The sequence below is a fragment of the Cervus elaphus genome, chromosome 30 (assembly GCF_910594005.1).
Source record: "Cervus elaphus chromosome 30, mCerEla1.1, whole genome shotgun sequence".
Classification (NCBI taxonomy): Eukaryota; Metazoa; Chordata; class Mammalia; order Artiodactyla; family Cervidae; genus Cervus; species Cervus elaphus.
The window spans coordinates 68710727-68721804 of NC_057844.1; positions in this window are offsets into that span (position 1 = coordinate 68710727).

The following is an 11078-nucleotide window of genomic DNA, read 5'->3' on the forward strand; positions in this document are numbered from 1 at the left end:
TGGTGTTGGAGAAGACTCTTGAGAATCCCTTGGACTGCAAGGAGATCCAACCAGTCCATCCTAAAGGAGATCTGTCCTGGGTGTTCATTGGAAGGACTGATGTTGAAGCTGAAACTCCAATAGTTTGGCCACCTGGTGCGAAGAGCTGACTCATTTGAAAAGACCTTGATGCTGGGAAAGATTGAGGGCAGGAGGAGATGGGGACAACAGAGGGTGAGATGGTTGGATGGCATCACTGACTCAATGGACATGGGTTTGGGTGGACTCCAGGAGTTGGTGATGGACAGGGAGGCGTGGCGTGCTGCAGTTCATGGGGTTGCAAAGAGTTGGACATGACTGAGCTACTGAACTGAACTGAACTGTGGTTTCAAATGAAAGGTCTGAATTTCATCTTTGGAGTCTCAAGAGTTTGGGTTCATAAGGAAATTTCTTAAAGTATGATATGTAAAATGGAACTCAGGGTAAAACCTTCTGTGGTACTTGTAAGTCATTCAAAGCAAGTTCATGGCCCCTCCAGGCCCAGATGCCTAATGCCCTGATGACGCAGGAAATAGCAGATACTTCCATGGGATTAGTTTCTACATCCAGACTCTTCCAGGAAGAGCAAACTTCAGGGTCCATCCTTAATCAGTTGAGCCTAAACCAGTTTCTGGAGGATTGGCTTCAGGTCTCAGAGTGCTGTTAACCCCTCCCAGGTGATGCTAAGGTGCAGTCAGGATGAAGACCACTGTGTAAGGAGGAGTGAAGTTATATTTAGAATCCAAATGATTATTGTTTTCCAAGATTCACTGATTTTCCTCCTTAGCTCTGGATCTTTCTCAACTCTACTGTTTGTCACCCGTTCCCCCATTTCTGAAGATAAATTGCTCCTTCTTTTTTCCCACAAGCTCATTTTTTTCTGCTTATATATTTCACTCAAGCATTTTTTTCTTTGTCTCATATAGGTTGTTTCTGTTTCCTGTGTTTTCTTAATTTTTCTCATGAAGCAGAGATGGTGGAGTTGGGTAAGAAACCTTTTAAGTATGTGTGGAAATGTAACGGAGAAACTGTACTGACTAGGGAAATTTTAGCACTTAACCCTGTGAGACAAAGGCAATGGCACCCCACCCCAGTACTCTTGCCTGGAAAATCCCATGGACGGAGGAGCCTGGTAGGCTGCAGTCCATGGGGTCGCGAAGAGTCATACACGACTGAGCGACTTCACTTTCACTTTTCACTTTCATGCATTGGAGAAGGAAATGGCAACCCACTCCAGTGTTCTTGCCTGGGGAATCCCAGGGACGGGGGAGCCTGGTGGGCTGCCGTCTACAGGGTCACACAGAGTCGGACACCACTGAAGCGACACAGCAGCAGCAGCAACCCTGTGAGAAGTTCCCCTAAGAAGCAGGAAATGGGGCCCAAAAATCAAGTGCTTTCAGGAGGCTGAATACCAAGGACTCCATCAAGAAATGTCTGCCCCAGAGACTCTGAGATTCTTGTAGAACCTTGATCAAATGTTTTCGTATTATATTAGACTCTTAAAAAATCTTTCACGGTTTCATAGTTGTGAAGAATTCCTATGAAGTTTTAAGAACCCGATTCTTAATTGGTTTGTGGAAAGAATATTCACAAATCAAGCTTAGACTGATGTCAAAGATGAAGAGATTTTGGGAACAAGTTTTGATCTTGTGCCTGTTTATCCAGAAAGTTTTAATTTGGTTAGTTTCAAGTTTGATAGTGAATATCTTCTCAGTTGTTTTATTCCTCACTAGTTGAGGTGAGGGTCAAGAATATACAGAAGAGTAGAAGCTATCGGCCATGGACTGGCATTACTCCTTAATGAGTCTATTTGCTCAACTGGGTTATTAAAGACTGTCTCTCAGGAGATAACCGCAGACACTTAGGTGGTAATGACCTACCTTTATTGTGCACTTTATTTTGCTGAATTTCTTGCATTTATTAGTATTCTTTTAGGTGGGTGACATTACTCTTACTCCTCCTGTAATTGAAACGATGTTAGGATCAAATAGATGAGTAACAGACAGCTGAGTAACAGCTAACAAAGGTCCGTCTAGTCAAGGCTATGGTTTTTCCAGTGGTCATGTATGAATGTGAGAGTTGGACTATAAAGAAAGCTGAGCACTGAAGAACTGATGCTTTTGAACTGTGGTATTCAAGAATACTCTTGAGAGTCCCTTAGAATGCAAGGAGATCCAACCAGTCAATCCTAAAGGAGATCAGTCTTGAATATTCATTGGAAGGACTGATGCTAAAGCTGAAACTCTAATACTTTGACCACTTGATGTGAAGAGCTGACTCATTGGAAAAGACCCTGATGCCAGGAAAGATTGAAGATGGGAGGAGAAGGGGACGACAGAGGATGAGATGGTTGGATGGCATCATTGACTCGATGGAAATGAGTTTGAGCAAGCTCTGGGAGTTGGTGATGACCTACCAGGAAGCCTGGCATACTGCAGTGCATGGGGTCGTAAAGAGTTGGACACAACTGAGCGACTGAACTGAACTGAGCAGATAGCAGTGATTCCCAAAAAGAATCACAATTTTAGGACACTTTGGGATGGCAGGTGTTACCACGGCACTTCTGGTGGATAGCCCCAGGTTTGTAGCCTGCAGCACTGGGCTTCCCTTGATCATATCTGGGCTGGGACTACCATGTGTGGTTTGACTTTCTTGCTTCTCTGTGTAAGTCTCCAGACTTCTGTCTCAGTAAACTGTATCAACAGTGTGTTTTACAATCTATGAGGGGTTCTTCTTAAGCTCTTAGTGCCTCCAGGGATGAATGATGAGGCTTCCAAGAAATGTAACAGTGAGCCTTTGTGTTCTTGAGAACTGGTCATCTTCCTCTGATATGGTCATCTTACTCATAATTTTCCCCATAAACAGTCTTCTCTTCCCTGGAGTAGATGAAATCTCCCGTGACCTTGTGGAAGGTAAGGCAGGTGTTACAGCCTGTGAACATGTGTGTGTAGAACAAGACAGGAGTGTAGGGCTTCAGTGTCACATCCATTTGAGAGATGGGGTCAGCTTTCTGTAAATAATCTGATCAGGCACTAGTTAGTTGAGCAGAAAATGCTTTTTAGTTATACTTTGTGTTTTGAGCTTTGGATTTTCCTTTTCTTCCTCTTGTGGGTTCCTCAACATTTTATAGACAGAAGAGAGCTATCAAAAACAAACCCATCAGGGGACTTCCCTGGTGGTCCAGTGGTGAATAGCCTGCCTTCCAAGGCAGGGGTCACGGGTTTGATCCCTGGTCAGGGAATTAAGATATCACATGCCTCAGGGCAACTATGCTGGCGCTTTCCAAATAGAGAAGCCTGCACACTGCAATGAAGACCCAACACATTAAAAAAAAAAAAAAAAAAGGTTCGTTTTGGAGATTTCTTGGATGATGTTTTGCAGTTGAGTAGACCAGTTAAAGTTGATAGAGATCAAATCTAGACATTAATTGAGAACAATCAATGTTATATCATGTGGGAGATAGCCAACATACTCAAAATATCCAAAAACACCACTGAAAGTCATTTCACCATCTTGGTTATATTAATCACTTTGATGTTTGTTTTCCATCTAAGTTAAATGAGGGAAAAAAAAAACAAATCTTCTTGACCATTATTTCCATATGCAATTCTCTACTGAAATGTAACTATTAATAAAATGCTCCTTTTTAAAAGCAACTTGTGATGGGCGATGAAAAGTGGATACAGTACACTAATGTGGAATGAAACATATCTTTGGGTAAGTGAAATGAACCACCACCAACCTCACCAAAGTCCAGTCTTCATCCAAAGAAGTTGGTGTTGTGTATATGGTGGGACTGGAAGGGAGTCCTCTATTATGAGCTCCTTTCAGAAAACCAAACAGTTAATTCCAATGAGTACTTCTCCCAGTTAGGCCAACTTAAAGCAGCACTTGATGTAAAGTGTTGGAATTAGTCAACAGAAAATGAATTATCTTCCATCAGGATAATGTAAGGCCACATATGTCTTTGATGATCAGGCAAAAATTGTTATAGCTTGGCTTGGAAGTTCTAACTCATCTGCCATATTCACCAGACACTGCTCCTTTGGGTTTCTATTTATTTTGTTTTTTACAAAATTCTCTTAATGGAAAAAATATTAATTCCCAGGAAGACTGTAAAAGGTACCTGAAACAGTTCTTTGCTCAAAAAGATGTAAAGTTTTGGGAATATGGAATTATGAAGTTTCCTGAAAAATGGCAGAAGATAGTGGAACAGAACTTTGAATACATTGTTCAATAAAGTTCTTGGTGAAAATGAAAAATGTATCTTTTATTTAAAAACTGAAAGAATTTTTTGGCCAACCCAATACTAAGGCTTTATTGTCTTTGAATGTAAGATTTTGGCTTACATTAAAACTGCTGTCTGCTTGTCTCACTGGAGACAGTGGATCTGTGTACTTTTCTTTTAAGTTAGCCATGAATGTAGCAGTTGGTCAAGATGGCTTTTTAACATGCTAATAATAAAAGTGAAGTTTGTGTTAAGAAAAACAGGCAAGACTTGTATTTCTAATTAAGGCTTTTTTTCTTTCAGGAAGGCACCAAGGTAGTTCTGCCCATATTTTGGGGGTAATTATTAGTTACTTTGAAAACTATGATCCTGCCAATTCTGCCGCTTTGCACGAAGCCTACGCCTATGCGGCAGGGCTGAGCGCCTGCGTGCTCCTGTGGGCCGTTCTGCACCACTTGTGCTTCTATCACATTCAGCGTGTGGGGATGAGGCTGAGAGTAGCCGTGTGCCATATTATCTACAGCAAGGTGTCACTCGGTACTGAAGTGTGTACCACCCCTGAAGCATCAGAAACATTTTGGGAAACTTCTCTGTAAATTAAACATTCTGTAAATGGGATCATTTACACCTTCCTAGAGAAGCTTGCTATTTGCACCAGGCCAATTTTGTTGTTGTCATTTAAGCAAACTTTACCAGTAAATAATGAAAAGTTTTGTATTGAGATAGGGTCAGGGCTCCCTTTGATAACTTTAATCCACAGGTTGTTGCATAATATCCACTCACCTTGTAATGGAACCTAATTAAAAAATAAGTATCAGTTCAGTTCAGTCGTTCAGTCATGTCCGACTCATTTCGACCCCATGAATCGCAGCACGCCAGGCCTCCCTGTCCATCACCAACTCCCGGAGTTTATTCAAACTCATGTCCATCAAGTCAGTGATGCCATCCAGACATCTCATCCTCTGTCATCCCCTTTTCCTCCTACCCCCAATCCTTCCCAGTATCAGGGTCTTTTCCAATGAGTCAACTCTTCGAATGAGGTGGCCAAAGTATTGGAGTTTCAGCTTCAGCATCAGTCCTTCCAATGAACACCCAAGACTGGTCTCCTTTAGGATGGACTGGTTGGATCTCCTTACAGTCCAAGGGACTCTCAAGAGTCTTCTCCAATATCACAGTTCAAAAGCATCAATTTTTCGGCACTCAGCCTTCTTCACAGTCCAACTCTCACATCCATACATGACCACTGGAAAAACCATAGCCTTGACTAGACGGAACTTTGTTGGCAAAGTAATGTCTCTGCTTTTTAATATGCTATCTAGGATGATCATCACTTTCCTTCCAAGGAGTATGTGTCTTTAATTTCATGGCTGCAGTCACCATCTGCAGTGATTTTGGAGCCCAAAAAAATAAAGTCTGGCACTATTTCCACTGTCTCCCCATCTATTTCCCATGAGGTGATGGGACCAGATGCCATGATCTTAGTTTTCTGAATGTTGAGCTTTAAGCCAACTTTTTTACTCTCTTCTTTCACTTTCATCAAGAGGCTTTTTATGTCCTCTTTACTTTCTGCCATAAGGATGGTGTCATCTGCATATCTGAGGTTATTGATATTTCTCCTGGCAATCTTGATTCCAGCTTGTGCTTCTTCCAGCCCAGCATTTCTCATGATGTACTCTGCATATAAGTTAAATAAGCAGGGTGACTATATACAGGCTTGACGGACTCCTTTTCCTATTTGGAACCAGTCTGTTGTTCCATGTCCAGTTCTAACTGTTGCTTCCTGACCTGCATACAGCTTTCTCAAGAGGCAGGTCAGGTGTTGTGGTATTCCCGTCTCTTTCAGAATTTTCCACAGTTTAAAAAGTATCAAATTGGTTTTCAAAGTTTTCATACCTTAATCTTGTAGCTGTATTTGTGGCAATTTTGTTGTTCATTAAGACCATCTTTTACATCAAAGTTGTATTTAAAAGGAAACTTCAGTGATCGGATTTATAAAGTTAAATCTAGGAGCACAGAATGTATTTGAGAAAGGGAATGATTATATGTTTAAATTATCCATCTAATTATGTTGAATATAATGTATGAACTAAAGAAAAATATAAATGGAATCCATGCTAAACACAGACTCGCTCACTATATTCTATAGTTATGATTGTTTATAATAGTATTAAAGAATAAAGCTGAATGTTGGGATGAAACTTGAAATCTTATGTTGTTTTTAGTAATTTTGGTCAGAATTTATTGCTATTCATTCAAGTTATTTTCTTAATTCAGTATTTTATTTTTCTTTAGTATGCATATTAGCACTTTTAATAAAACCTGGTTTGATGTGTTCAGTGATTTTGTATTGAGAAATACCACAGAATTATTCCATAGTTTACCCTGGTCCTAACTAATTTAAAGGAAGTAGGAATTTTAGGTGTTTTTACAAAGGAATTGCCACAAATACACCAGTGTTAAGAGCTGAAGAGCTCTTTGTAAACTTGATCCTACCTATCTCTTTGCCCTGGGCTGCATGCTTTTTCATATAAAAAAAATTTTATTTAGCTGTATTTTTTAGTTGAAATTGGCTGAGAGAGTAGATCTTAGGTGTTCTCACCACACACATGAAAGGATAACTATATGTGATGATGGGTATGTTCATTTGTTTTCCTATTGTAACCATTTCCCAATGTTTATTTACATCAAAACATCATGTTGCCCATATTAAATATATTTAATTCTTATTACAAATGAAGAAAATCCTCAATGAAAGCTAAAACCAGACAATTTAAATGAAAATAATTACTTCTTTTACTATTTGTTACTTATCTAGAGCTCCTGTTTCTTGGGAATACTTTTCTGGGCAAAATGTAGAATGTCTTTTCCCATTTTTCCTTGAGTAGACTCTTGTTAAATCTCTGGGCTGTGTGGACTCAGAGGCCTGGTGTCTCACTTTTTTCTTTTCATGGGTTGATTGCTCTGCCTTGAGATGTCTTAAAGAGAAAGAGAGACCTAGGGAATAACTTCTATCCAGCCTCTGTTTTGTCTGTGAACTTGAGGTTCTAAAGAATGATGTTGTGTCATCTCAGCTCTCATCTCATTCAGTATCGTTGCTCACGTGGGGTGTTCTTTTCTGTTGTTTAATTCTGTCTACTTTTCAGTGATTAAGTTTGTGGGGAATTTTCCTTTTCTTCCCAAGTGTTTATTTTGGAAATGAAATAGATTATGAAAGACTGCACACAGAAATGCAGCAGTGAACTTCTCACTGCAGACAGCATAGCCTGTAGACAAGGCTTCCACTGTTACCAATGTGAACAAAGCTGAGAGGCAGAGGCAGAGGACTTTTACTGCACAGATGTCTGATTTTTTTCTATTTTGCAAACTTATTTTTATAAATGTGCCTTTATTTCTAGAAACAATTTTTTCCTAAAAACAGTGTCACATTTTAACAGTGATTGTGAATTACTTTGAAAATATTTTATGAAAGTTCTATTTCTTTGCTATGGCAAGGTAGACCAAGGTTGGCTTTCTGCCATATACTTAGCGCATGGTTAGTTAGTGGTCATATCAGAATTGTCACATACTTTTGCATGACAGACAGAGACAAGGATAGATGCTACCTGATTTTATTAGGAAACATTCTCATTAAAGAGGAGAGAAAATTCTAGTCTTGCTAATTTGCAATCCAAGCTCTGCCCTGTAGTTCAATTATCTTGAAGTTGAAGGTGGAGGTGTCCTGCAGGTCATTGGAAGTAAGAGTCTGGTGTTCAAGGGAGAGACCTGGGATGAGCTTGGAGCCTGTGTACCTTTCACTGAGCAGGTAGTAGCTGAATCTGTGAAGATGACAAGATTGCCCAGAGAGAGAGAAGCATTTTTAGGGGCCAAGATAAGAAGATTCGATATCAGAGAGTAAGTAGAGAGAGAAGGGGGAGGAGAAGAGACTCACTGTGAACAGCAAGGGAAAAAGAAGGAAGTAGGTTGGAGAATCAAGGAAGGACAGGTTTGCTCAATGCAAACGAGAAGGTGAGTCCATGGAACGTTGTTGGTTAATTTGGAATCAGGAGATGTCAGTGACGCAAGAAGCAGGTTTCAGATGTGAGGAGGCCAGAGCGCAAAAGGGCTGAGAATCCAGGAGGTGTGAAGGGAGTTGAGGTGAACACAGGCTATTCCTGGAAGGAGTTTGAATGAAGCAGGAGAGAGGCCCATCTGGAATGTATTGCTCTGAGGAGGTATTGCTGGCTGTTGGGGTGTATAGTTTGTGAGTTGGGGGTGTGTGTGAGGTGGTGGGTGGTATTTCCCTCTCTCCCTCCTTCCCTTCAACAAACAAGGATTAGAATTGAGGTCCTGAGGTGTAGGGGTGAGTCAGGCTTGAAGCCCTCCCCTCAAGGGTCTGCTCCAGCTCCCCCAGAGAAGGAAGACATCCAGAGATTCACCCCTTGCTGCCTTTGGAATCCTAATTATGGGAGCTCTGTGGAGGAAGTCTTGAAAGGCAAACTGGATGTGGGGGCTGGATGCAGTTAGGGAGCCTGGTCCAGAAGGTGGCGGAGCTTCTTGGAGGTGACCTTTGATCCTGGGTGAAAGGAGAAGGCCGCTGTGGATGATGGGGCAGAAGATGCTGCTGGAGCAGCAGTTCCTATGTAGGAACCAGTCTTTCTGTCCCTTCACCAACTGAGAGGAGGGACGGGAAGGGTCTGGAAGGGGGTTGTTCAGTGTTGTTTTAAAGGATACAGTTCATGCCAAGAGTTTCCAAACTTATTTTCGATGATTCTGCTTATGTTTGGTGTATTTGATAAACCTTGGAAGATTCTTGATCATTTTTATTACTTCTAAAGAGTCCATTTCATATACTTTTCCTCATTCAATTCCTTCTCATTCCCTTAAATGACATCTCAGATAATTTATTTAATATTTTGTAATAGTGATGCCAAGTGTGGCTAATGAAAATGCTGAGTTCTGAGTGGTGGGTCTACACTTCAGGATGGTCCATCTACTCAGACGATGTCACTCAGAGACCACATCCCAACAGAGGGTGATCATGCGTGTGTGCACCATCCTGTACATTGACTCTTATAGCTACCAAATATGTTGCCTGTTCAGTCACATTATAGTTGTTGGGCAGATTGTAGCTGTTCACCATTTCAAAAAGGATGAAGGAAAAGCAGCATAAAAAAGTCAGTGTATGTCTTATGATTCCACCTGATAATCATTTATGATGGCAAAAGCTTTAAAGTGCAGTGGGGAGCTCTGCAGTCTCCCTTTCCAACCTTGAATCCCAGGTCTCCCTCTTCCTGTCTCTGCCCCACAAGGCCAGTCTCCTTCTCAGCAAAATAGAGAAAGTAAATGTTGTTGGGAAGATAAAATGAAGTTGTTTTAATATTATTCTTTAATTCCTAATTTAATTCATTAACCATATCTTTTACCCGTTAGTTATTCAGAAGTATAATGTTTTCTAAATTTCAAATGCTAATGGCTTTTTTCTATTAGATTGAACATGTGGAACTGCTAACATTCAGCCTTTTATATAAAATGGCACTTTCATGTATTTAAACATAATAGTTTCTTTTATTAATATATAACTTAATTTCATTTTGGCCAGACAACATTAGGTTGTGGATTTTAAACCAAAGGTAATGATATTCACACACCAAGTCCTTGTTTCCACCATTTTGTATTTTATTTGGGGGTTTTAAAATGTTTTAAGTACATGTGTAGCCAGTAATTTTCAAATAAAAGTCCTCCCTGAGTACTGGAATGTTTTCTGATACATGTTGCAGGCTGGTTCTCTGAAATGCAGACTCAGATTGAATTTAGTGCTGGGATGTTTATCAGGGCTGCCCTTGGAATCAACACTGTGGAATCAGGAGGGAAGAAACGAGATAGGGCAGAAGGAAAGATCTAGCTGGAACACTGGCTGGATGACCTTAGCTGATCCCATGGGGCATCTGGAGTGAAGATGGCCCTTCAGGGTTGTCCTGACACATCCAATGGCCAGATCTTTATACCTCTACCTGGAAGGATCATTGCATGCAGCCTGGTGGTTTAAGGTTGCCCACTGGCAGCACCTCCAGCAGGCAGGCAGCAAGTCCTTGAAGGGAGGTCTGAACAGCCCATCTCCATGTCCCCCCACATCCTGTGTCACAGCTCCAGAGGTAGGTGATGAAGGTGCACTGTGGGGGAAACTCTTGATGACTAATGTGTAAGTCAAAATGATGACTTAGTGATTCTCCTCAATACACTCTGGTTTAAAAAATAGAAGAGAAAAAAAAAATAGAGGAGAAGATCCATGAAGGGGAGAAATCTCATTTTCTAGGGTCAGCCCAGTTGTTACCTCTTCTAGGAAGTTACCTTTAGATCAGTCATCATCCTAAGTAACTCATATTTCTGTAATACCATGAGCACCTCTCATTTGTTAAACTAAACCATACTTGATTAGTGTCCTATTGTCATCCAGTATCGTGATTTTTAAATAAGAGACCCTGTTCTTTCCATTTTACACAGGTTATGTAAACTATGTAGCCTGCTGTGACTATGAATATTCATATGGTCTCAGTTCAGTCGCTCAGTCGTGTCTGACTCTTTGCGACCCCATGAACTGCAGCACGCCAGGCCTCCCTGTCCATCCCCAACTCCCGGAGTACACCCAAACCCATGTCCATTGAGTCGGTCATGCCATCCAACCATTTCATCCTCTGTCATCCCCTTCTCCTCCTGCCCTCAATCTTTCCCAGCATCAGGGTCTTTTCCAATGAGTCAGCTCTTCACATTAGGTGGCCCAAGTATTGGAGTTTCAGCTTCAACATCAGTCCTTCCAATGAACACACAGGACTGATCTCCTTTAGGATGGAGTGTT